Source organism: Mauremys mutica, chromosome 12 (genome assembly GCF_020497125.1).
Source record: "Mauremys mutica isolate MM-2020 ecotype Southern chromosome 12, ASM2049712v1, whole genome shotgun sequence".
Classification (NCBI taxonomy): domain Eukaryota; kingdom Metazoa; phylum Chordata; order Testudines; family Geoemydidae; genus Mauremys; species Mauremys mutica.
In genome coordinates, this window is record NC_059083.1 from 31,453,983 (window position 1) to 31,481,905 (window position 27,923).

At 49.5% G+C, this 27,923-nt stretch overlaps 2 long non-coding RNA genes and 1 pseudogene across 2 annotated transcripts; 2 read left to right on the forward strand and 1 right to left on the reverse strand.

Annotated features, from left to right (window-relative positions):
- The first annotated feature begins 1,072 nt into the window (after positions 1 to 1,072).
- LOC123345552 lies at positions 1,073 to 5,212 on the forward strand. Its single transcript, XR_006572805.1, has 3 exons — positions 1,073 to 1,200; positions 3,117 to 3,165; positions 5,154 to 5,212. It is a non-coding gene; the product is annotated as an uncharacterized LOC123345552 (long non-coding RNA).
- Positions 5,213 to 13,420: 8,208 nt separating this feature from the next.
- Positions 13,421 to 27,898, reverse strand: LOC123345538 (annotated as a pseudogene).
- LOC123345555 lies at positions 21,643 to 26,699 on the forward strand. Its single transcript, XR_006572812.1, has 3 exons — positions 21,643 to 21,659; positions 23,525 to 23,567; positions 26,220 to 26,699. It is a non-coding gene; the product is annotated as an uncharacterized LOC123345555 (long non-coding RNA).
- Positions 27,899 to 27,923: the final 25 nt, after the last annotated feature.

The window sequence follows — 27,923 nt, forward strand, 5'->3', positions numbered from 1 at the left end:
CAATGGGGCAGCAGCCAGAACCCCAGAGCAGCGGCGGGCTGAGCTGCTCAGCCCACTGCTGCGTGCCATCGAAAATCAGCTCACGTGCCACCTTTGGCACGTGTGCCATAGGTTGCCGACCCCTGCTCTATACATTAGTAAGGAGATGAGCATATTACAGTTGTTGGAGGGCTCTATTTAGCAGTAACAGGACTATAGGAAAGTCAGTCAACATTTTTTGTTTCCCTGATGAAAACTGGCCCACTCCCTTCCCCATACCAAACTTGTCACAAATAATTGTCAACAACTTAATTTCCTGTTTTTGGCTAAGATATTGATTTTTTTAAAACAAAAATATTGAAATTTAATTCAGGGTTGTTAGCAAGCTCTTTTGGCAAACAAAGTTGTTAAATGACAATCTAAATGGCAACTCAGTACTGCTTTCATGCTTGGCTCACTCCCCAGCCTGCTGGTCCAACAGCTGCAGTAGAGGAGGAGATAGGTGGAAAACTGCAGGACCCCAAAATCCACCTCTTGGGGTGCAGAGTGGCAACAGCAGCAGCAAACCCACATCTCTGATCATACGCCAGTGGGCACCACCGCCAGCCCAACGACCATGGTGAAGTTAGCACAGCATCTGATCTCAGGGACGGGGCACCCCTGGAGCCACAGCAGCTCATCCTGCCCTGTGCAGCTCCCCCAAGATGAGATGGATCGCTGGCAGCCCGGGGGAGAGACATGCTCCCCAGCTAGGGTGACCAGATCCAGATGTCTTGATTTTATGGGGCCAGTCCTGATATTTGGGGCTTTGTCTTATATAGGCACCAATTACCCCCACCTAGGGTGACCAGACAGCAAATGTGAAAAATCGGGATGGGGGTGGTGGTGGTGGGGGGGGAGAATAGGAGCCTATATAAGAAAAAGACCCCAAAATCGGGACTGTCCCTATAAAATTGGAACATCTGGTCACCCTACAGGTGAGTTCCTTCCCCCACCCCTTCCCAGAGACCCCAGCAGCCAATCCCCTCCCTCAGACTGTGCTGCATTCGGCTCTCTCTAGGACCCAGCAGCCCTGCTCTTACATGCTCCACTGCTTCCCATCTGTCCGGCCTCTCAGCAGAGCGGTGCCCCCAGACCTAGTGGTGCCCTAGGCGGCTGCCTGTTCTGCCTATGGCTAAGGACGGCTCTGGAGGCGGAGCTGGGGCGAGCTCCCCAGGCGAGGTTAGCTGCTGCTGCGGGGGACAGGGGCTCCCCAGGGAGGGTTAGCTGCAGAGTGGGGCTCCCTGGGCGGGGGGAGGTGGCGGGCTCCCTGGGTAGGGGGCTTGGTTAGCTGCAGCGGGGAGCGGGGTTAGCGGAGGGTGGCGGCAAGGTGGAAGTTCGCCTAGGGTGCGAAACTTACTTGCACCGGCCCTGGCTGAAAGTCCATCTGATGGTGGCTCAGGGGCCTGTGGAATGTGCTGGGAGCTCAGCCTGGGCCCTAGTGGGGCAGGTGACCCTGTAACACGACCACACCCAGCAAGGCCTGCCCCCATTTTCTCCCTGTTTGTCAGTCCAGGCAGAGAGACCAGGGACTGCAGGGAGACGAAGCTCCTGTCCCCCAGGTGAGGGCTGGGGCCCAATGGCCAAGGGCAGCCGGTGTGAGGGGAGCTGTCACTAGGGGTCCTGCAGTGCACAGGGTGTGGGACAAACAGAGAGCTCTAGGGGTCCCTGGTTCAGTGCTGGGTTCGTTGGCCAAGACAGCAGCCGTCACACCTGTTCTTAGCCTGGCGGCTCCTGCTTCTGTTTCCCTGCACAGTCTCCCCAGCTCTCCGGGACTCCTGGCTCTCTGCAGATGGCAGCGGGTGTGATGGGAGCTGGCGGTGGGGCTCCTGCGCTGTACAGGGGATGGGCTAACCAGAGCTCTCCTGTCCCCAAGGCTCTCAGGCCACTTGTCCAGCCTGGCTGCAGGAAGGGATCTGGGGACAGACAGAGGGGGCCTGGGAGAGTCTGGGGGGGCAGCCACCTGGGAACAGACACTGAAATCCAGCTGTGGTGAGAAAGGCAAAGGGAAAGGTGCTCAGGGCTGTGTCCCTTAGATATTCACATCTCATGTCAGTGAAGATGCTGATTGGGTGCTCACTGGCGGTTGAACAATCAAAATTATAATTCAACGTACAATGGATCTTAGTATAATTGGTGTCAAACAGTGACTGAGAAACCGTCACCAGCCACTTCCCCAGAGATGATACCTGAGTGTTAATAAACTTCTTTCGCAAGAAGATCCCACGACCTGATCTGGTGCCTCTTGAAAGCAGAGGAAAGATTCCCACTCACATAAAAGGCTTTTGGATCAATCTCTGAGTGACTTGGTCAGTCACCCTGAGTGCCAGTCACTGCACCCCAAAACTGGGTTCTCTGCACATGCAGTGCAGGGGGGTTGGGGAGGTGAAATCCACCCCCATTCTGGGGCCAGGACATAGGGCTCCAGCACAGCACACCCTGTGCACCCTAAAGTCAGCCCCTCCCCCAGCCTGTGCAGGGGTGGGGCCACTGAGAGGGGCTGGCACTGGGAAGAAGCTGGCAGGGCAGGCAGGGGCTGTTCCTCATGGGGAGGAGCTGATCAGCTGCCCTGCCCTGCACAACCACTGCCTGTGACACTCCGCACCTGCCCAAGGCTTGCAGTGGCCTCCTGCCCCCAAACTGTGCCCATGTCAAAAAATGGGCAGAGCTCAGTGGCCTTACCAGCATGGCCCCTGGTCTACCCTGTTCCAGTGCCCCTGGATCTCCTCACTGCTACATGGGCTAGTTTTAGGGCTTCGTGTCCTGGCCACCGTCGCTTTGGTTGGTAACTTTAGCTACAATCCCAGGGAGATGTTTGCACTGGAATTTTCTCATAAATTTAAAGACAATCTTCTCCTAAAATCTCACCCTGTCTGAATGGTCCTAGGGATTTCCCCTTTTTCTCTCCAGTTCAGACAGCAGAGTGTCTGGAAGAGGAAAGGAGAAGAGAGGTGAGATTTAAGGGTTTCATATTAGAACAGAGTCCCCAGTCTGAACTCCTAAAGTTGTGTTTTAGTTATGACAGAGAAATAGACAGAGACACACTCGAGTACTTAATATAAAAAGGTCTGAAATCATCTCTTTTGTCTCTCATTCAGGCATCTCCCAGCAATGGAACCAACATCCAATGAAGCCTCACAACAATCAGTAAGTGAGATTTACTTCCCCCCTCCTCCCATCAACCCCTCCCACTCTTCAGACTCTAGTTGGTTTGTCTCATTCACTTGCTGCCTTTTGTCATAACCTAGACCCAGATCATGCAAAGACTTTGGCATAAAAGTAACTTTACCCACTTGGGTCCCTTTGACAGGGAATGTTCAGAGTGCCCTGGAGCGCTGGCTGCAGCCCCCCTGTGCCACTGGGATTCCCCTTCCAGGAGACATTGGAGCTGCTTCTCCTCCAGCAGCTAGTCCAATCCGTCCTCTTGCTGCTGCAGCCTCACTGCTATTGGCAGTGTGCTCGCTCCAGCAGTGTCAGCATGTTTACATGCACCCCAGCTGGGAATCACACCTCCCAGGTGCTGTGTAGAGGTGCCCTCCATCAAACCAGGACATTCTTAATGTAAGCAGGGTCTCAATGAGCTCTCTCCTGGCACCTACTGATTAGCTGGGGAACAGCACTTTAGGAGCTGCCCTTGTTTGCATGAACACACCCAGGGGCGGCTCTAGACATTTTGCCGCCCGAAGCATGGAGGGTCCGCCGGTCCTGTGTGATGTAGTTAGGTCAATCTAAGCCCTGCTGTAGATGCCGATAAGTCAAGGGAAAAATTCTTTGTTACCCTAACTACTGCATCTCCTGGAGGTGGATTTACTGCATTGATAGTAAAACCTCTTTTATCGACATAGGAAATGTCTACGCTAGTCACTCATTCTTACTGGATATTGGGATGAATGCACACACCCCGGTCCCTGGGTCTCCTTCTCCTGGTGTGGAGCTTCCAGCTTTTTCTCAAAATGCCAAATCCCAATTAACTAATTCTGTGTCCCTGCCACTCCACATATGCTTGTTCCCAGCCCCACATTAATACTGCTCCCCAACCCCACATCACTTCTACCCCCAGCCCCTCCACCAGTTGTGACCCCACAGCCCCCACATCTGCCCCCATGGCCCCTCTTCTCCTCCCATACCTGGTGCTGCAGGGAGGGCAGGGTAGGAGCTTTCAGGAGTCATAGAGCTAAGAGGCCAGGTGTTGGGTAGACAGGAGTCCTCCAGGCCATAGGGACTAGGATTACTTGGCTAGAGAAACCCATTTTTCCATTCCCAGTGGGCTGTCCCCCCCGCAATGTCTCAGTGGCACTGTATGATCCAGAATCCCAAGAGTCCTCCTGGATCATAGAGGACAGTGGCAAACAGGCTGCACAGTCCATGGAGCAGTGATGAGATTGGCTTCTCTACCACGTGTAGTAAGAGGAGGCCCTGAGATATAATCCTTGGTATCAGAGGCCTGGTTTGAGGTCTAAGCCCTGAACTAAGGTAATGGTGAAAGGTTGGTGAGAGAACTCCCACAGTCTCTGTTCAGCCTCCTATCCTTCCAGGAGATGTTCCTGTATGGTGGGTTGGGGGGGAACCCGGGCCCACCCTCTACTCCAGGTTCCAGCCCAGGGACCCTAATGGTAGCAGCTGTTGGTAGCCAACCTTTCACTGCCAGAGTTGCTACATTTCCCTGGGCCACTTCCCCACAGCTCTCCTGCTTCTCCCTTCTTCACCCCTTACCTTAGGACTCCTTTAACAATGGTTTTAGGGTGTCTTCAGTAACCAGCCCTTCAGCCACACTTCCTCTCCTCTGGCTCCCTGACTCCCCTGCCTGACTGGAGTGAGCCCTTTTTATAGTATCAGCAGGGCCTTAATTAGAGTCAGGTGGTCACATTAACTGAATGGCCTCACCTGACTCTTTACAGGTTAATTAGAGTCAGGTGTTCTCATTAGCCTGGAGCAGCCCCTGCTCTGGTCAGTCAGGGAACAGAAAACTGTTAATCCGGTGGCCAGTATATCTGCCTTCTGCTATTCTGCTGTACCCAACTGGCCTGGGTCTATCACAATTGTAAACAAACTAAGTTAAAACTGTGTATTAAGTTTGGGTTACTAAAAACAAACAAAAAAATCTTTACTATGTTAACTAACAAAAGTTGTTTAAGTTGCATCCCACAGACCAGATACCAGAATATATCACACCCTGAAGACTCAGTATACAGTGAAGAAATCCCCAAGCATCAAGAAAGAAAAATGAAGTGTTTCATAAATAAGAGACTGGTCAAATACACCTCTACTTACCATATATGGACAATTAAGTTAACAATCAGCTAAAAACCACTAGCTGGACCAGGATAAGCTGTCATTTAATTTCAACTTGGTTACTGTGTAAAAACAACTGTATTATTGCTGTATGACCGTATTATCATTGTACTGCTGTATTATTGCTGTATTGTATGATTGCTGTACAACATGTACAATGTGCATAACCTTGCTAAACTGTTTAACCAACACACAGGTAAAAATCAACAAACGAATGGCAGCAAACAACATGAAGGCAAGGAAAAAACAAATTGGTAAAGAAATTAAGTTACATAGTAACTATAAATTGGGTAAACAACTTGCCTGTTAGTACTAGTCATAATTTGGGTCAGTAACACTGCATCCTAACTGAGGCACGTGTTATTCAAAACAATCTTGTTCAGTGTCTGGGTAGTGATATTAAATCCTGACACAGCAATATTTGATAAATTGGTTACTGTCCATTCAGTAGGTTATCTGGAAGACATCATCCATAAGAAACAACTGGATCTACCGCAACCAATGGAACAGAAAAGCTACCCACTTCTGTTTCCTGCCCAGTAAAGCTTACCCAAGGGTAACCTATAACATGAATGGACAGTACATGTAGTAACTAATTACAATATAGTTATATATAAAGGCCTCAGTGGTAGGGTCACTACTCCAAATTTCTGTTTTATTTCTCATATACATAGCACTGTGGAAAACGCTTTCATAATCCCTATCCCAGTATTTCAAAACACTCAGCCTACTTCTAATGATGAGACAGATAACCGGAATTGCCCTAATAGGCGTGTGTTTCTATCTGTGTCACCAAAGTAAAAGGGCCAGAGTACACCAGCAGACTGGAAAAACATGGTTACGCTTGGATATAAGGTGGTGTCGTAGGTACACATACATACTATACATACATGCCCATACACACTACAAATATATATGCCATATCAATATAATTCATATATATTAATTATTTGGGAGTGCTTCTAAGGCTCAATCATAATACTACATTCCTCAGTCATGGTCCCAGGCCTAACATTCCCAGGCCCAACATAAGGGACTAAAAAAGAATTGGATAATAAAATCTGCCTAACAGTCATACGAGGGAATGTGCAGACTAAACAGACAGATGGGGCATAAGTGTATGGATGGTAAAATAAGGTAACCACATAACAGTGTTTAGCCCACTGGGTTATCTTCAGTCCATGCATTATGCTTTACCGGGACGATGGGTAAACATCCTCCCCATAAAAAGACAAAAAGTGGGGGAATGTAGTAAGAGGAGGCCCTGAGATATAAACCTTGGTATCAGAGGCCTGGTTTGAGGCCTACGGCCTGAACTAAAGTAGTGGTCAAGACTTTGCTAACATAAAGCAAAGTTAAGCTGTGAGCCAGAGGCAGGCCCTGCTCACAGCAGCTGGCAAGGAAAGGGCTGATGGGGCAAAAAGAGACGTACCTAAAAGGTACAGAACACTAGATATCAGACCAGTCGCATACTTGTACACTCCACACCAGGGCCGGCTTTAGGAAGTGCGGGGCCCAATTCGAAAAGTTTTGATGAGGCCCCGGGAGGGATGACTAAAACAAAAAAAACACTTTAAAAACACCCCTTTCATTTCTTCCATGTATTATTTACTTTCCATGACTATATAAATAATAACAAAATTATATATTACATACATTGCATCATATATTAATTAGCTGATTTGTACCCTCCTTCCCCAGCTCCGCCCCGTCGAAACAAGGTTGGGGGGGGGGGGGAGTGGGAAGAAACGGCACACATGGGGTGACCAGATCACAGCAGTAAAATAGGACCTGTCCCCTCCCTGCTCAGCCCCACCATCACACCCCTCTTCACCCCCTAGCCCCCCGCTGGCTTGCTGCATCCCTCCTACTCAGTCCCCTACCCACCACTCACCTCCTTTCACCTCCTCCTTCCCCTGCCAGAAACCCCCATGCCCGCCCCTAAAACTCCTGCTGGCTCACTGCTCGCCTCTTTGCCCACCCGCCACTTGCCCCCTCACCCTTCCCCCAAGTATAAAGCCTCATTCAAAGACACATGGGTGACTATATTATTGCACACAGCAGTCAATCAATGCAGTTGTAGATAAATCTCTGCATTATGCATTTTTGTATAACTTTTATATGACTTCGTATTGAACCTTGGTAATATGTTATAGCAGGCCCCAAAGGTAGTGTAATTAAGGTAAAAGAAAAATGTCTTTTTGCTAGTAGAATAAGATCTTCCCCCCACTTTGTAATCAATTGCCCTGTTGAATGAACGAGGTGTGAATTAGGAAGGTGTGGAAGGCAGCACCTCCAGAGAGCTGCAACCCTTGGAGAGGGGCTGGGAGCCAGACCAAGGAGAGCTTTGCCCAGACTGAGTGGGACGGAGTTTGGGTGCTGGGTGCAGGCTCCGGGCTGGGGCACGGGGTGGGGTGCAGGAAGGGTGGATGGGTGCAGGCTCTGGGACAGAGTTTGGGGGCCAGAGAGGGGGTGGTGGAGGCTTGGGGGAGGGGACTGCCATCACATGGCTTCCTTCCACCTCTGCTGCCCCTCACCATAGCCTCGGTGGGGAATGGGGCTGCCCCTTGCCCAGTGTTTGCAGGAGTGGTGGCTGGGGGAAAACCCAGTCAAACTCTGGTTTTACTCTTGCGTTGATGGGTCTCTTTAACCCCTTACACACCCTTTCCCGCCTCTCTCACCCCCCTTTTCTACTGGGCTTCTTTGATCTTTTCGGTGGAGCCAGATAAAAACCACAAACCCCAGTGAGAGCAACAGGCTGAAAGACTAGACTGAACCCACCACCCAGCCTAGTCCATCCCAGAGCCCAGGACTGAGGACAAATGTCCCCACACCCCCAGGTCACCTGTTTCCACTCCTGGTCTCTCCCAGCGCTGCCAGTGATTCTGTATGGCTGCATCAGGCGGGATTTCAACCGGACCCCCCGCCCCGGTAAATTCATCCCTCTTTTGCAACCACTCTGCTCCAAGAGCACCTTCCTTCCCTGCCCTAGAGCTGTTGGATGGATAGAAAGCTGAGCTGGGCATTTGATTGATCTGGAATATTATCATGCCCCCCCTTAAAAAAAACTTAATATCCACACAGCTTTGGGGGGTATAGCCCCCCCCAAAGCCAGTCTAATTTATTGTTGTAGGGCAAACGAAGGAGCCATAGTTTAATGGAAATATTCAGCCCCTACAGCGGTCTTGCAGCAGGGAAAGCAGAGTTGATGGGAAGGGAACTGGTTTGGATAGGAGTCCTAGTCCCCTTCGTTTGCAAAATAATTTGGAGAGGGGAATCAGATCACTCTGTGCCTCAGTTTCCCCTCTTGTGTGTGTGTGTGGGGGGAGATATGTCTCAGCCTGCCCTGTTGCAAACATTTCACATTCTCCCCTCTTGATGAATTTGATTTCCTCCTCCAAACCTCCCTCTCTCTCTCACCTGGAGTTCACAGCACTAAGTACCGGCTCCGGGCTTTTCTCCTGGGTTACATTACATGATCCCAACTTTAGTTTTGAAACAGACACAGGCAGGCACAGACTCACCCTCAAACAGCAACACTACCGAAAACCACACCACCAATCCAATATTACAAACCTACGGGGAATCACAGGGTCAGACACTCACTGCTGGAAGCCCCAGCAGCTGCTCAGGTGACTGAGGTGTACTGCAGAGATTCCTGTCTCCCACCGGACCAGAAGCTCCCTCGGCGTCTCCTCCAGGTGAGTGCTGGGGGGAGGGGAGGGGAAGGAAGGCTGCAAAGCACAAGTGCCTTCTCCCTCCTCCCCCCTTTCCCCTCCTGACCTGCAACACCCACGCAGCTGCCTCTGCCTCAGCCCTCTGCTGGCCGGCGTCTCTCATTGCCTAGCAGCAACAGGTGCTGCTTCCGGGAGAGACGCTGCCGGTGCGGGGACCAATTCGGAGGAATCGGGCAAATGGGCCTAAAGCCGGCCCTGCTCCACACAGATAACAAGGAACAGGCTGACCCATCCCAATGACAGGGCCAAAAGGGTAATATGATGGATAGAGTTGTTTTGTTCAAACCAACATGTACAAGATGAGAGGCGGCACCTTACTACGTAGAGGGGTTGTACCTTGCTACATAGAAGGGTTGCACCTCAATACGTCAGGAGCGATGTGTAACTTGCTTGTACCTGTGTATAAGAATGCATCCCTGGGGCAGTGTCTTTGTCCAGCCTAGGGGGCAGTGGAAAGTCCCGCCACTGACTTAGCTGAGTCCATTGCCAGGGAGCACAGAAGTACTGGTTTCAGAGTAGCAGCCATGTTAGTCTGTATCCGCAAAAAGAACAGGAGTACTGTGGCACCTTAGAGACTAACAATACCGAGTTCATTATCACTGTCGGCCAGATTTATTGTTGAAGAGAAACACAGTCTCCAGCTCCCTGGCAAATGAAGTCGAAGGTGCTGCTAAGATGCAGCTAGCCAGTACTTATGAAAAACGAACAGGAGTGCTGTGGCACTTTAGAGACTAACAAATTTATTTCAGCAGGAGCTTTCGTGAGCTACAGCTCACTTCTTCGGATGCATAGAATGGAACACAGAGAGAGAGGAGATATTTATACATACAGAGAACATGAAAAGGTGGAAGTATGCATACCAACAGGAAGAGTCTAATCAATTGAGATGAGCTATCATCAGCAGGAGAAAAAAAAACACTTTTGAAGTGATAATTAAGGTGACCCATAGAAGGTTTGAGGAGAACTTAACGTAGGGAAATCGATTCAATTAGTGTAATGACCCAACCATTCCCAGTCTCTGTTTAGGCCTGAGTTAATTGTGTCTAATTTGCATATTAATTCAAGTTCAGCAGTCTCTCGCTCATCTCAGTTGATTAGACATCCGAAGAAGCGAGCTGTAGCTCACGAAAGCTCATGCTGAAATAAATTTGTTAGTCTCTAAGGTGCCACAGTACTCCTGTTCTTTTTTCATAAGTACTGGCTAGCTGCATCTTAGCAGCACCTTGGACTTTGTTTGCCAGGGAGCTGGAGACGGTGTTTCTCTTCGACAATAAACCTGGCCGATGTGCCTTGGTACCTTACTAGTCTGTGGTCATTGGGGGTTCTCTCGGGGTCTGCTGGGTCAGCAATCTGTGCAGAGCCGGGGCAGCACGCGGAGGGAACACACACACGCAGCCGATTGATATCAACATTGAACAGAGCAGAGCACCACACCGGTAGCATCTGACAACACCATGCAGCAGCCTCCAGGGTCACAGAGACGGCATGATAGAAAGTCCACAGGGAGAGGTCACAGAGACTAGAGTGTGTGAGGCTGATCTCCGGGCTCCCAGAGAGCTATTCCCCTGCCCCTCCCCTGCATGTCTCAGGGACACAGGCTGAGCCGGGATCCCCCCACCCAGAACCAGGGTCGGATTCTCTCCCCAGGGACAGAGCCCGGTGGGAAAGTGAAGATCGGGGCCTCGTCACCAGCATCAATAAATGTCACCTGCCCCCGGTCACAGTCCAGACAAACCCGGATCCTGCTGGGGAACCAGCACAGGGGCAGGGGGATCGTAGGGGAGGTGAGAGCCCAGAACTGACCCCCCAACCACCCGACAGCCCAGATCCCCCCCTCAGGGCTACGGCTGATCCCTCCCTTCCTCCCCACAGACTCTCTGGCCACCCCCACAGCCCACAGAGGCTAGGGACACTTCAGAGCATGATTTTGCCTGATATTTGGTGTTTGTTAAAGCCCCAGCTCCTGGAAGCATGTGATGAGGTGAGACGCTTGGCTTTTGTTTCCTAAACAAAGGAAGTTTCTAGCTTTCTTGATGGCAGAGAAAAATGTAACAATGTGATCTGAGTGCAACCTAAAGGTCTGAGAAGCCAGACAGCAAATAGAAAGAACCCAGCATTTATTAACTATTATTTTTAAGTCTCATGGTTTTTAAGGCAATCTCATCATATCACAGGTCCTGCCTCATGATTTTTAAACATTTGGAATTGGCAATACTGCGAGAATTCAGGCCTTAACTCTGTTCACTACCCATGGAAAGTCCCCTAATTTAATGCCATCATTTATCTAAAACAGCAGAATCAACAGAAAGGGAAACAGAGAAGGCAAGGTGTGGGAATGCGCATGGAGCCAAGCTGTGGGCCCAAGCAGCAAATGAGCACAGGCCCCCTGGAGTAAGGGTGAAGTAAAGAGATAAATTAGAATGTTCATTTTTATATTTAGGTCCTTAGAGCCTTTGCTGGAAGCAAAAGGCCTGACAACAAACTGATCGCTGCCAACGCACTATTGCCAGCACCATGTAATCAAAAATCTTGAGTTTGGCTGAAGGAAACATGAGGGGTTTTCTTCTAAAAAATTACATTCTGGAGTTTTTGTTTGTTTCGGAGCATTCATGATTCGCTCTGGTCACGTTCTCAACCCTTTCTACTCAGCCATGAGAGCAAGACACTGACCTTTGTTAAAGTGAGAGCTGAGATTGTCACATAATCACAGGATTCCAGGAGCTGGGGTGTTAAGAGAAACACCAGCTAGTGAAAGGGTGAGTGTGAAATCAGGCAAGTTTGTGACAACGCCAATGTGATGTTTTTGTGAGTTGATGTGGAGAGGAAACAGCTGCACTTCTAGCAATTGCAGGTCCGTATCTGGCCCCCATCCCTGCACTGTCTGAGCCCCTCACAAATGCCAATGTGCTTAGCCTCCCCCTACTGCAGTGCAGAGACAACCTGCCTGCAGTGTTGGGCGGAGGGGGCAGAGTGAGGGCAGCACCTTTAGCTGATGTTACTGAACATGTTCAGTCTCTGTGAACATGGTCACTACAAGACAGGCAGCAAATATGGGGGACACATGACCTCATGTGCCCTCTTCCCCCGTCTCCCACACCCATATGATGCCTCTGCTGCTGTGAGATGGGGAAGGGCTGTTTCCCCCTTTTTAGAAGAGGGGAAATTCAGGCCCAGACAGAATCAGTGACTTCACACAGAGCAGAGAACAGAACCTGGGTAACTTAGCGCATTCGCTACTGGGCAAACCTTTCCCTCTGCAGTCGGATCCTGGGAGAAGAGGATAAGGAGATGGATGGACACGCTCAGACACAGTTTGTCTGACAATCATCTCACTGACCCTCCCCACCGACCCTAGGCCAGTCTGTGCAGAGTCAGGTGATAATGGGGATGTCACCAGTCCTTGATGTGGCCTTTGTCCTTGGCCCAATACTGACCCCATAATCACTGGGTGGTAACTCCCTTCTCTTCATGATTAATAATGCCTGAATCTAATTTTCACTCCATACATCTGAGGAAGTGGATTTTTTACCCACAAAAGCTTAAGCCCAAATACATCAAACTCAGGGTTGTGAGTTCAATCCTTGATGGGGCCATTTAGAGATTTGGGGATTTAGCAGGGGATTGGTCCTGCTTTGAGCAGTGAGTTGGACTAGATGACCTCCTGAGGTCCCTTCCAACCCTGTGATTCTATGAAATCTGTTAGTCTTTAAGGTGCCACTGGACTCCCCGTTGTTTTTGTGGATACAGACTAACACAGCTACCCCCTATTACTGTCTGGTCTGGTTCTGCTGGGCGGAAATACGAGCCAGGGATCCTCGTTTGGGTTTTGTCTGACTGTGGGCAGAGGAGTGTCAGGCCAGAGAGAAGCTGTAACATTGTAGCTCTCCCACTCTAGCCACTGGCCCACCCCTAAACCTTAGGTTAATCTAGCTACATTGCTGTCAAGGGTCCTCCCCCACTCTGAACTTTAGGGTACAGATGTGGGGACCTGCATAAACACTTCTAAGCTTAACTACGAGCTTAGATCTTGTTTCGCTGCCACCATCCAGATTCCTCAGTCTGGAACACCTCCTTTCCTCCCAAAACCTTCCCCTCCCTGGGTAGCCTTGAGAGATTTTTTTCACCAAGTTCCTGAACACCGATCCAACCCCTTGGATCTTAACACAAGGAGAATTTAACCATCCCCCCTCCTTTCCCCCACCAATTCCTGGTGAGTCCAGATCCAATCCCCTTGGATCTTAAAACAAGGAAAAATCAATCAGGTTCTTACAAAGAAAGCTTTTAATTAAAAAAAGAAAGGTAAAAATCATCTCTGTAAAATCAGGATGGAAAATACTTTACAGGGTAATCAGATTCATATAGCCCAGAGGAATCCCCTCTAGCCTTAGGTTCAAAGTTACAGCAAACAGAGGTAAAATCGTCTCAGCAAAAAGGAACATTTACAAGTTGAGAAAACAAAAATAAAACTAACACGACTTGCCTGGCTGTTACTTACAGGTTTGAAACATGAGACACTGGTTCAGAAAGTTTTGGAGAGCTTGGATTGATGTCTGGTCCCTCTTAGTCCCAAGAGCGAACAACCCCAAAAACAAAGAGCACAAACAAAAGACTTCCCCCCACCAAGATTTGAAAGTATCTTGTCCCCTTATTGGTCCTTTAGGTCAGATGTCAGCCAGGTTTCCTGAGCTTCTTAACCCTTTAAAGGTAAAAAAGGATTTTGGTGTCTCTGGCCATGAGGGATTTTATAGTATTGTACACAGGAGGGCTGTTCTCTTCCCTTTATAGATATGACAATTGCTCAGAGCTGTGAAAACTTACACACCTTGTGTGATGTAGTTAGGTCAATCTAATCCCTGATGTAGATGCAGATAGGTCAAGGAAAAATTTTTTGTTGCTCTAACTACTGCCTCTCCTGGAGGTGGATTTATTGCATTGATGGTAAAACCTCTTTTCTCCTCCTGCACCCCCAGAAGTTCTTCACACCTACCCATCCCATACCTGATGCTGCAGGGAGGGAGGGGGAGGAGCTTCCAGGGATCACAGAGCTAGGAGGCCAGAGGTTGGGTGGATAGGAGTCCTCCAGGCCATAGGGACTAGGATTACTTGGCTAGAGAAACCCATTTTTCCATTCCCAGTGGGATCTTCCCCACCATGTTTCAGTGGCACTGTCTGACCCAGGAACCCCGGGGTCCTCCTGGATCATAGAGGACAGCGGCAAAGAGGCTGCACAGTCCCTGGGTCAGTGATGGGATTGGCTTCTCTACCATGCGGAAGCCTCCAGGGTCACAGAGACAAGGGTGTGTGATAGAAAGTCCACAGGGAGAGGTCACAGAGACAAGGGTGTGTGAGGCTAGAGAGGCTGATTTCATTGCTCCCAGTGAGATATTTCCCCTAACTGCGTGTCTCAGGGACACAGGCTGAGCCGGGATCCCCGCCCCACCCAGAGCCAGGGTCGGATTCTCTCCCCAGGGACGGAGCCCGGCGGGAAAGTGAAGATCGGGGCCTCGTCACCAGCATCGATAAATGTCACCTGCCCCCGGTCACAGTCCAGACAAACCCAGATCCTGCTGGGGACCAAGCTCAGGGGCAGGAGGGTCAGAGGGGACGAAAGAGCCCAGAACTGATCCCCCAACTGCTCCACAGCCCAGATCCCCCCCTCAGGGCTGAGGCTGATCCCTCCCTTCCTCCCCACAGACTCTCTGGCCACCCCCACAGCCCAGTGTCGCCCATCCCTCACCTCCACCTCCCAGCAATGTCTCCCCGAGGTGAATCCCTCACAGCCCAGCACACATTCCCAATAGTCAAATCTCTCAGGGTTGTTGGGCAGTCGCTGTCGTGCGTCTCCCCATCTCACACTTTTCCGATCCTCAGACAGGACGAGGTTGGGATGAGCCGTGTCTGGATCCAGAGTCACATTCACTGGGGGGAGAGAATCAGAGCGTTAGGGGCAGAGCTCGGCTCTGGGGGAGCCTGGGGCCATTTCTCACACTCCCCAGCAGCCCCGTCCTGGCTGGGACAGGCCTGGATCCCAGGGAGCTGCCTCTGTCCTGAGCACCTGAGACTGAGCAGGGACTCACTGCAGCTCCTCAGGGTAGTGATTGATCTATCGGGGATCAATTTATAGAGTCTAGTTTAGACGCGATGAATCGATCCCCGAGCTCTCTCCCCATCAACTCCGGTTCTCCCCCCGCCGTGAGAGGCGGAAGAGGAGTCGATGGGGGAGGGGCAGTATCTTAGCTCGACCCCCCCACAAACCTTAGCATAGACCAGGGCCTAGTGTGTTTCTCATTTGCTTCCAGAAGGTTCAGCTCCCTGCTCCCCCTGCTGGGGCTGCTCCATTCCCAGGGGCACAGACACAGCCAGGAAGGCGTCAGAAGCTTTTCTTGAGCAGGGAGCAGAGGAAGCTGGTACCAGCTTTAAACCCCAGAGGGAAACTCCCTCCCCTAATGCAGCCTCCACTCCCAGGCTGGGGACCAGAGAGGAAGGTGCAGCATTGGGGAAGAGCCGTTTAACATCAGAGAGTAGGAGGTGGCATTGGGTGGGGGAGCCCCATCTCCAGCCCAGAGAGAGGGGAGGAGCTGGCAGCATCACAGGGAGAGCATCTCCCCAATCCAGGAAGCAGTGAGCAGCTCCAATGGGAGAGCCCAGCCCTGCCCACAGGAAAGGCAGGATGTTGGAGAAGAGCGATGGGGAGACCTCTCCACTAGGGTAAAGCAGAGGGATGTGTCAGCCCTCAGGGCAGAGAGCTCTGTTCAGGTGCTGCTCAGTGAATGTTTCTGTTCATCAGAGTGGGCATGAACTCAGCACTAAGGTTGGTGTCAGGATTGTTTGTGTGATGTCACTCTGGGATCTCCCCACGAGTTCTGGAACCTTGGAACAAGTTGCTGTGGGGAGCATGAGGTCTCACCACCTGTGGGCACACCCCCTCCATGGCCTTGCCTCACTCCCCCTCTTCCCGCTGAGGCCCCGCCCCCTGGCCAGGCTGAGAACTTGGCTGCTGTGGAGAGCTTCTAATTCTCCACCTGCCCTGGGTGGGTTTCTGGGGGGCCTAAGAGCAGCCTCCAGCCCAGGTCCCCCCTCCCTGGAATGCGTGATGTTGGCTTGGGATCTCCCCAGGAATTCCGGACCCTTGGTAGAAGTTGGGGGTGGGGCACGAGATCCCACCACTGGTGGCCCCGCCAACTCTGTGGCCCTGCCCCATTATTCCTCTTCCCACCAAGCCCTGACCCCTGGCCAGGCTGGGAGCGTTGCCTGCTGGGGAGAGCCCTTGACCTGAGGGGCCTGAGAGCAGCCCCCGTCCCATGTCCCCGCTCCCCGGGGTGCTCCACCCAGGGCAGGTGGAGGGTGCAGGGCTCCACAGTGCCACTTGGGCACCTGAGTGGGAGCCCGGCTCTGGTTTCTGGCCTGGCCAGGGGCAGGGTCTCGGGGGAAGAGGAGCAGGGGTGGGGCCGCTGACAGGCGCCAGTGCTGGGAAGGGGCTGCAATCTCACCCTGTCTGTGTGCTCCGAGTGGTTCCCCTCTTTTTCTCTCCAGTGCAGACGGCAGAGTGTCTGGAGGGGGAAAGGATAAGAGAGGTGAGATTTCAGGCTTCATATTTATAACAGCATCACCATTCTGATCTCCTAGAACTGTGTTTTCATCATGACACAGAAAGAGACAGAGACACACTCAGGTATTTAATGTGAAAAGGTCTGAAACCTCTTTCCTCTCTCATTCAGGCATCTCCCAGCAATGGACCCAACATCCTTGTGAACTCCCAGGTTGTCAAAAGACATGAAATTGTAGTAAAAATCCTTGGGTTCTGATTCTGTCATCCCAGATCTGCTTAGGTTTCATCAGGGGAAGTTTGTGTCGCAAGACTGTGGTCCCAGTTATGCTGGTACGCCCTCAAGGTGATATTTGACACTGGACTATGAACTATTTCTGAAAGAACTCTTTACAGCTAGAAAGATCGCCATCTCCGCTATGAATCTGAACCTCGATGTCTGTGTGTATAGTGATCTTTTAACCATACTCTCTCTCTTTTGTTTTTTAATAAAGTGTAGTTTCCGTTAACAAGAAATGGCTGTAGCGTGTATTTGGGTAAGATCTGAAACATTTGTTAACCTGAGGCGTAATGTGTCCGATCCTTTGGGATTGGTAGAACATTTTCTGTTATATGATGAAGTAAGATTTTCAGAAATCATCGTATTTGACATAAGGGAAATGTTATTAAGTGATGTGTTCATAAGTTCCTCTGTGGGATAAAGAGATGTTTCGACCACACAATGTGCTTAAAGACACCAGACACCCACAATGTGCTGCCCAGGAGCAGTTAGCAAAGTCCAAAAAATCCTATGTGGAGAAAAGGGTCAAAGTGACCCATACATGTCAGTGTGTAATGACTGGTAATGAACGAATCAAAAACGAGAATAACTGAAAATAGCTTGGACAGCAAAAGCCCTGCCAGTTAGAAGATACTTACAATGCATAACACACATGCATGTGCAGTGTATGAGTTATATAAGATATTTCCTATTCATAACATTCAAAGGTGATTGGAAAAGAACTAATAAATATATAATTTGGATGTGTATAATACGTCAGACATTGTAAGGAGCATCATAGGAGAAATGCATCATGACTTGTCTATACCCCAGGAGAAGGTAACTGGGCAGTATTTCTTTCAGTATGTCTGTCATTTCTTACTTTAACAGTAATTGTAATGGCAAGACATGCTTTTGGAACAAATAACGGGTTGAATTAATCAGTCTGAGTGTCTTGGACCCTAAGTGTGTGGCATTCTCATCCAACAATTAAATAGAAGCATAATCTAACTATCAACCAATTGACCAGAGCCATTCTCTTTCCACAGTCTCAGACACTGATCCCAGTTTCCCCTCCTAGATCCGTTCTAGGTACCTTTGAACTTCCTCAGAGCCTCCTGTAGCGCAATAGTTTTCTGGGAGAAACCACTGACTCGCTCCTCCAGTTCAGGAGAAATCTCCACTGGCTGCTGCAACTTCCTCTTCTTACACCTATAGAGAAACAATTTCATGTGATTACAGTTCATTGTGAGACTTATTATAAGTGGTTGCTAGCGAGTCGCTGCTCTAATGGGCCTGGAGTTAGAATTCTTCTGCTTCTCCCAGCTGCAGAAATCTGGCCCCTAGGAACTAGACTGAGGCACCAACTCCCACCTCCCCAGCTCATTCCACACAGGTCTCCAAACGGTCCTCAGGCGGGAGAGACTCTTGACCTCTGCTGGCCTGGGCTGAATGGTAACCAGGGCCCCAGCAGTAACAGGCCCATATTCCATCTCCACTATCCTGAGGAGGCCAGTACCCCAGGGAGGTGACATCTCTGGGAAATACTTGAGGTCAGTCCTTCCCACTGAATGGAGAATCCCAGAGTTTTCTCTGCAAGGGTGAGAACCTCAGGATGAAGTTGATCAGAGAGATTTGTATCTAGAATGTGACCTTCCCCACACATTTTGCTGTAGAGCCCTGGGGAGATGCAGTGCTAACATCACCATTAAGTCCTTTCCCAGTATTGTGAAGTGCGAGAGGGAGTGAGAGTGAGCCACGTACCTGCTCAAGGTGCTTCTGACATCCTAGAGGGGAAGGAGAGGGAGAGAGAGAGAGAGGAAAGACTGTCAGTTCCATTTGATTCACACAGGGGATCCCAGGGAAGGGATTTTGCAAATATGGGGAAGAGAGGCCCTGCCTTGATCCCAGGGCCATGGATTACCTGAGCTAATGGGGCTTTTCCATCTCTAAGATCTCTGTCTGTAACTCTGCAAAGAACAATAGTCACTCACATGTCAGCAATGCACATGCCGAGTTACACTCAGATCTCTGACCGCTGGCTCCAGTGCTTATGATTCAGGAGCCCTCCCTTCCCTGTGTGGGGATCTGGGATGTTTCTAACCACAGGTGCTGGCTTCTAATTGTCCCTGGAGGTGCTCAACCTCAGGCCCTGCCCCAACTCTGCCCCTTCCCCAATGCCACACCTCCACCCTCCCTCTTACCACTGAGGCAGGTGGGAAGTGCTGGGAGGGAGGGGGAGGAGTTGATCGGTGGGCATGAGGCGCTGTGGGTAGAGGGGGGAGCTTTCTGCCATAGGGTGCTAAGCACCTACTAATTTTTTTCCATGGGTGCTCTGTCTCACCTGTAGGAATTCACAGGCTGGCTTCTGACACTTCCCCTCCAGCTCACTGATCAGCTCACTGAGATGGGAAATCTGCTCGGAGAGTTTACTGACATTTTCATTCTGGATCCTCACAATCGCCTCATCCAGCTTCTTCAGCTGGGCCAGCAGGAGTCGCTCTTGTTCCTTCAGGAACTGCCGCAGTTGCTGAAATTCAGACACAATCTTCCGCTTTTCGGTTTGTGTTTGTTTCTGTACGAAAATAGGGCAAGGGCTGGTCAGGGACATGGATGGAGCCTGGGGTCCTTTCACGGAGAGCTGAGTGTGCAGGAGGGAGAACTTAGTTTAAAATCCTAAGATTTCTGACATTTGACTTTACCCTAGGGTGAGGATTCTCTCACAGCTTCCCCTTCAGCCCCTGTATCTCTGAAAGGGAGGTTTCCATGTCTGTCATGTTAGCATATTGTGTCATTCATGGTCTCTGGGAATTCAGACCCAGAGGAGCAGGAGGCAGGACTCAGCACTACACTGACAGAGACACCAGGGGAGAAAAAAGAAACAAACGTGTTAATGCACGAAATGACCAGACCCAGTGGACAGCACCTCACGGGGACATTCAGTTCACTTGGGGGGGATTTCCGGGCAAGCCATAGGAGCTAGACATTAACTGATCAGCTGAAATGGAAGCTTAGGGCGTGTCTATGCACAAATCTAACCCAGCAATCCATGGTCATGGAGAAACACACACAAGCCCACGTTCACCAAGGCCACACAGGAAGCTGCCTCCAAACAGATCTCCCACTGCCAGTCCCTGCTGGTTCATAACAATAGGCACCTACCAGATACTCCTGGCTTTTCCCCTCTCCAGTCACTTTAAATCCCAGCAGCTTTTCTCGCTCTTCCCTCAGAGTCTTCAATTGGGTCTGGATTTTTTCCTGAAGAAACAGAAATGATTTGGGAACTTGAATTTGAATGGTTGAGAGGGGTGTGGAGCTTTTTGTGTTTTTTCATCCAAGATGACTGTTGGTCCTAATTACTTTGTGACATTAGGGCCACCAAGGAGATGAAACCTTAACAGTGCAGACTCAGAGTGTGTCATTATCAGACTCATTACCAATTCAGATTCAGTCTTTTCAGTAATTAGAGAGAGATCTCAATTATAACCAAGCTTTATTGGTATTTGTGAATTGATGAGTGGTACAGAGCATAACAGGACATTGGAGTCACATGGGGGTGAATCAATAAATCTGTTTTTGAGGTTTAATGAACAAAGTGATACAAATCCCAGAAGCCACCAGGGTTTCAATATGGGCTGGAATTTCAGCTCTGAAGCCCTGGGGACTTCACTGGTTGGGCTGAGCTGGTCTAGGCACTGGGGCAAACCCCATGAGACGTCGGGAGGCCATTCGTCTGGTTGGAAGCTCCACAGTCCCAGTTTTGTGGAGCACTATTCGTGTCTGGTAGGGTCCCAGGACTGGGTGTGGCCAGCCTCCTCAGCCAGGAGATCAGGGGACGGCCAGGATGTGCCTGTGGCTGGATGTGGCCCACAGGCCGTAGTTTGCCCACCCCTGAGTTAGATTGTAAATGGCTCAGGGCAGGGACTGTCCCTCCCTGGGTTTTCTACAGGGCTCCCCCACAATCGAGGTCAGATCTCATCTGGGGGCTGTAGGGGCTGCTGGGATGCCAATAACAATAATAAACACTGTGATACAGTCAGTAATAAAAGCCACAGCTTGTAACTCCCCCTTCTCCAGCCTGAAGGCAGCACTCCCACACAGACTGGCCTGCAGCTCTTGTGAATCAAACCTCACTGGGCATTTAATAACTTCCGGTCTGCAGAGAGTTCCCTTAGTTCACTGGTGGGAGCTGGGTTTGAAAAGGTTTCAGCTGCTCAGAGAAAACTTTCCCACATCAGACAATTTTTAAATCGCTCTCTTGCCTTTCTTGGCAGGCTGAAGTATCATTAATTTGTACAGCCTCTTTCATGCAATGAAGGCTACACACAGCTGAGTGACACAGATACACCAGTCTCAGGAAACTTGTGATGCTATTAACTTTGGATTTGAATTATTGTAGTGAAAATATGCTGTGCTGGCAAACCACACACATGTTTATTACATTTACTCCTGGCTTAAGGTAAAGCAATGCTCAGGTTATTGATTAAGCACAGACTAGGCAATAGCGCACGTAGCCCCTCCAATAGCTCACGTAGTCCCTTCACCAATTATGATATATTGCACAAAGGGAGATGGCTATGGGTGAACCAATCAATATGTTACAAGTAACTATGATCTCATGCTCTTTGTTCTAATTACTAATAAAAACCCAGCTCAAGAGAGCTCGGGACGCCTGCTTAACAAACCTCTTGACTCCGCGTCTCCTTGATCCCAACATCTGGTGACCCCGACGTGATTCACCAGATCCCGAGGACCCCTGCTCATCCGACTGGAATAGTCTAGGTGCACCCGCTGGAAACAGCCACTCGTGAGTATGGGGAGCGATTTATCAGTGCCACAAAAGGCTCATGCTAAGGAATTATTTAAGCTCATTGAGGGGAGCGGTTGCCCAGCGGTTACGCTGCGGCATGTAGAGGATTTTGTTAAGGAAATAGAATGCCAATGCCCCTGGTATCCCGAAGAGGGGTCCCTGCAGCAAGCAGATTGGCAAAAGATAGGAACACAGCTCTTTGAGACACCGAGAGCAGCAGCAGTACAGCACCTGCTCATGTGGCAGCGCTGTACTGAGGCAGTGGGAAAACTGGGGCCACAGGCGTCTCTCACTGCCGCCCCGCTTCTCGCGCTGACAACACCGCCTCCGTACCCGCGGGTGCTACCACCAGCGCCTGCGGTGTCGGATACGGGGCAGCGGCCCTCGGATCCCTCCGTTAATAAAGGAACTGATCAGCCTTGTTTCCGGGGGAATCGTGGGGGCTGCGTCCGGGCGGCGGTTGCGTTGGCGCGTGAGACGGGGGAATTGAATTTGGAGGAAGAACATCAGTGGGAGGGAGAGTTGCCCATGTTAATGCCTATAGCGGCAGGAGTCGATGCACAGGGCAATGCCGCCAGAGAGTGGACGGCGCTACCGTATACAGTACTGAGGGAGGTGAGAAAAGCTATCACAGAGACAGGCATCAGGTCTAATTTCGTGGCAGGCATCTTAGAAGGAATTGGAAATGGCTACATTATGGCTCCACAAGATTGGAAAGACTTATTTCGTATGGTGCTGACCCCCGCCCAGTATATGGTGTGGGACAGTGAGTTTAGGTTAGCTGCTGTGGGATACTCAACCCCAGCTGCCACGCCTGACCAGATTTATGGAGCAGGCCAATTTAGCACTATAGAGGGACAGTTGGAGTTAGACCCAGATACATATATTCGTACTAAACTTAGTGTTATGAGAGCTTTCAGAAGGGTTCCCGTAAGTGGGAAACCGACTAGGTCTTTCACAGCCACCCGGCAGCAGCCTACAGAGCCGTATCCGCAGTTCATAGATAGGCTCAAGGAAGCAGTACAGCGGCAGGTCGATAACGAGGAGGCACAGACAGAGCTTTTACGGCGACTGGCCTATGAGCAAGCTAATGCTGATTGCAAGAAGGTACTGCAATCTATAATACATCGCCCCTCGTACACTTTAGCGGACATGATTCAGGCTTGCGCGGATGTCGGTAGTCAAACCCATGCTATGGCTCTTTTGGCGGGGGCTATAAGACAAGGTAATAAACCCACAGGAAATTGTTTTAATTGCAAAAAACCGGGTCACTTTAAAAGCCAGTGTAGGGCACCTGGAGGGGGAGCACATAAAGGAAGACCCCAGGAAGGGGGTAGGCCCTCCAAAAAATGTCCTAAATGCAACAAGGGGTATCATTGGGCAAATCAATGTCGATCAGGACTGGGGCAGGGAAACCAATAATCGGGCCCTCCCCGGGCCCCGGAAAAACAATGGGGGCGGAAGAATTGACTAGGGCGCAACCGGCAACGACCGGCAGTGCTGGAATAGATTTGTATAATCAAGAAGAAAAATCCTCATTCTTACCGGGGGAAGTTCTTTTAATGCCTACTCAATTAAAAGGGCCCCTTCCTGAAGGGACGGTGGGCATTATACTCCCTCGGTCATCAGCAAGTAAACAAGGAATTATGGTAGTTCCAGGAGTGATTGATGCTGATTATCAGGGAAAAATATATGTTCAGTATTGGAGTCACCTGCCTTTTACTTTAAGACGAGGGGACTCCTGGGCACAAATGATACTGTTGCCATATGAGCTCCCTGGAGAAAAATCACAGGTAACACGTACAGGAGGCTTTGGATCAACCCGTACTGAAGGCGACAGCGACTCTTCCTTTCACCCACAGGTGGCGGCGTTGGTACACCGAATATCCCTGCACAAACCTCAACGTAAGTATAACCTCCAAGGTAAGTGGCTGACCGGTTTGTTGGACACAGGGGCGGATGTTTCTGTCATAGCTGAAAAGGATTGGGAACCTAAATGGCCCTCTGAGATAGCCCCTGCGGTATTCGGGGTAGGAGGAAGCCAAGCATCTAAAAAGAGCTCTCAATGGTTACCGGTAAAATCCCAGGAACCAAGGTCCCATAATAGCATATATTCAACCCTGCATATTGCCTTTACAGTTTAACATTTGGGGAAGAGATTTGTTAGAACAGATAGGGGCGAAACTGATTTTGGAAGATGAGTAAGCCTCAGGCTCTTCCGTTACAGTGGAAAACTGATAAACCAGTCTGGGTAGAACAATGGCCATTACCTAAAGAAAAATTAGAAGCTTTGCAGCAATTAGTTGAGCAACAATTGAAAGATGAACACATTGAGCATACTACAAGCCCGTACAATACTCCTGTTTTTGTAATTAAGAAAAAATCAGGAAAATGGAGGCTCCTTCACGATTTGAGGGAAATTAATAAAATACTAGAACCAATGGGCCCCCTGCAGTGTGGCCTCCCCAATCCAAATTTAATCCCTTATGACTACCAGGTAGCGATAATTGATTTAAAGGATTGTTTCTTTACAATACCGTTACAGGAAAAGGATAGAAAGTATTTTGCATTCACAGTGCCAGTCCTGAACAATGCCCAACCCACAACACGTTATCATTGGAAAGTGTTACCCCAGGGCATGTTAAATAGCCCTACCATGTGTCTGTATTTTGTAAACACTGCTCTTCAACCTTTCAGAAATAAGTTCAAAAAGCTACTTGTATACCATTATATGGATGATATCTTAATAGCCGGTAGGCCCCTACCCACCACATGGAAAAGTGAGTTAACGGCTATCTTAAGTCAATCGGGTCTGGTAGTAGCCCCGGAAAAAATACAGGAAGCCGAACCTTTTCAATATTTAGGTCATAAAATGCTTGCAGCATACTCCATGCCCATACTTCCAAAACTTACCTTGCCAAAAAAATTAACATATGTAGTACTACAGCAAATTCTAGGATCCATAAATTGGATAAGACCGTATTACAAGATTCCCACATCTATGCTAACTCCACTGTTTAATGCCCTAAAATTAGGAAAGCAACCGGGAGACATAATATCACTAACAAACGAACAACGGGAGGTAGTGCATAAGGTCAACGAAGCCATGGCAGAAAGGTGGGTAGATAGAGCAGTACCTGACGTGCCCCCGTCCTTAATCATTCTTGGGGACACTAAGCAATTCATGGGGGCATTACTTCAACATACAAGTGAGAGAGAATTTCTCCTCGAGTGGATGTATTTACCACACACACACAAAAACACACTCGTCCCATTGTCTGGAATGTTTGCTCAATTAATCACTAAAGGACGCAATCGAGCACTAAACTTGTTTGCCATGGATTTAGTAAACATTATTATCCCCATCCCCATCGCCACCTGGGAAGTTGCATGTATGCACTCGGAGGAGGTGCAAATAGCCCTAGCCAATTATGTTGGGTCCGTAACTTACCATACTCCCAAGGATCCTCGTCTCCAAGTTGCTCAGCATATTCCACTGAAAGTATTCTACTTGGTATCTCCCGTTCCCATAACAGAAGCTCTTACCATTTTCACCGATGGTGGCCCCTCCAGAGGGGTGGTTGCTTGGAAGAAAAATGACCAGTGGAAATCCCAGTTTACCTTACCGCAACGCTCTCCTCAGCGTGCGGAGCTAGCTGCGTTAATTCTTGCCTTTAACACATTTTCTGATCAACCAGTTAACCTCATAACAGACAGTTTGTATGCTGCCAATGTTGTTAGTAATATTGCTTCTAGTTGTGTTACTGCATCTTTGGATAATAATTTGCTTGGTTTATTTCTTTCCCTACAACTGATATTACGTCACCGACGACATCTATTTTTTATCGCACATGTTAGAAGTCATCAGCCTTTCCCCGGAGAAATCTCGCAAGGCAATGCCTATGCTGATAACGCCTTAAAGGCTTTCCCCTGCTCTCCTATGGAAAGTCACTCCTTACATCACCAAAATGCCAGGGCATTGGCCAAGCAATTTTCCATACCACTATCTGATGCACAAGCGATTATTCAGCAGTGCCCTGAGTGTACTGGAAACCTCGCAGGACCCGCTATCGGGGTAAATCCTCGAGGGCTAGGTGCAAACCAATTGTGGCAAATGGACGTCACTCGGTTCCCACCATTAGCTCCCTGGTCCTATTTGCATGTAGTCATAGACACTTATTCTGGCTATATATGGGCAACGCCACAAAAAGGGGAAAAAGCCAAACACGTCTGTAATCACCTCATTCGTTCCTTTGCAGTGATGGGAAAGCCATCAGCTTTAAAAACTGACAACGGCCCAGCCTATTGCTCTTCCGCGATGGCAGCGTTCTGCACGCGCTGGGGAATCACGCATACCTTTGGCATCCCATACAATTCCCAAGGACAAGCCATTGTAGAACGAGCTAATCGCACATTAAAAACTGCCCTCCTGCGGCAAAAACAGAAAGGGGGAATTGTCCCCGGCAGCCTGACAGAAAAGGAAGAATGGCTGGCTCAAGTACTGTTTACACTCAATCATTTAAATCTATTACCTTTCAATTCTCAATTTTTCACCAGGGCACAACGGCATTATCAGACGACCGAAGTTCTTCCTGCTCCAAAGGTAACCTATCGTCAGCTACCTGGCCCGGAGTGGAGCGAACCTGTGCCACTAATCACCTGGGGGCGCGGTTACGCAACTGTATCAACACCAAGCGGCCCGCTCTGGGTACCTGCACGATACGTTCGACCATACAAGGATGGCTGCCAGACCTATCCTGGCTAAAGCAAATGTTTGCATATGTTATTGTTATAGTTGCAGGATTAATACTTTGTTGCTGCATATTACAGTGTATTCCTTCACTTATTAGCCTATTTGTCCAAGGCTGCCCTTGGCAACGACTTAATACAAAACAGAGCATTCATTATGCCTGCAAATTGCTTAAAAACAAAAAGGGGGAGATGTAGTGAAAATATGCTGTGCTGGCAAACCACACACATGTTTATTACATTTACTCCTGGCTTAAGGTAAAGCAATGCTCAGGTTATTGATTAAGCACAGACTAGGCAATAGCGCACGTAGCCCCTCCAATAGCTCACGTAGTCCCTTCACCAATTATGATATATTGCACAAAGGGAGATGGCTATGGGTGAACCAATCAATATGTTACAAGTAACTATGATCTCATGCTCTTTGTTCTAATTACTAATAAAAACCCAGCTCAAGAGAGCTCGGGACGCCTGCTTAACAAACCTCTTGACTCCGCGTCTCCTTGATCCCAACAAATTATAGGTTATTATCCATTAGACAGGACAGCAGTTCCCTACCTTGTACTCCTGGGCAGCCTCCTGGATGGGAACCACCGTGTGAGCGCGGTGAGCCCGGGATCTGTCGCACACCACACAGATGGGGGTTTGATCCTCTTCACAGAACAGTTTCAGAGCCTCCTGGTGTTTCCCACAAACCCTGTCCCCTCCGCTTCCCTTTGCTGCCTGTAAACTCAGTCGCTTGGCGATTTCTACCATGTTTGCCAGCTGCTTGTTGGGCCGGAGGTTTCTCTGTTGCACAGTTTGTCTGCACTGAGGGCAGGAGGCGGCTGTAGCGGATCCCCCCCAGCACTGGCTGATGCAGGCTCGGCAGAAATTGTGCCCACACTCCAGAGTGACAGGTTCTGTGAAATACTCCAGACAGACGGGACATGTCGCTTCCTTCTGGAGACTTTACACGGGGTTCTCTGCAGCCATGGCTCCCTCTGGGCAGTTTGTAACAGGCTTTGTTTCAAATTCCTGAATTCACACTATGCCTCCCCCGCCTGCAGCAGCAAGGGGGTGTTTCCCTTCCTGCTCTTTGTTCAGTCGGAAGGGGCCTACCTGTAAGATCAGAGCCCTGGAGGTTGTGGTGAAAAATTTACCACTAGGGCTGTGGTCTGGCAATCAGCCTCTGTGCTGGTGGAGAGGGTCACTGGGGCTTCACATGGACGTCAGCTCTCCCTGTGAGGATGAGCCTGCTGGAGCAGGGTCTGTGTGTCTGAGGAGCGATAGTCAGAATTGGTGGGATTCTTTCTTGTTTTATACTATATAATTTTGATACATAATGCTCATTTTAAGCAATTTTTATATTTATTGTAAACTTTCACAGTTTCAAATCCCAGTTTCAGCATTTCATTCTAATTGTTACCAATTTAAATGTTCACAGCTCTGGGAAATTATGGGGGGATCGGAGAATATTTCGGTCAGACCAGAACTATTTAATGACACTGGACACTGAGATTCAAGCAGTTG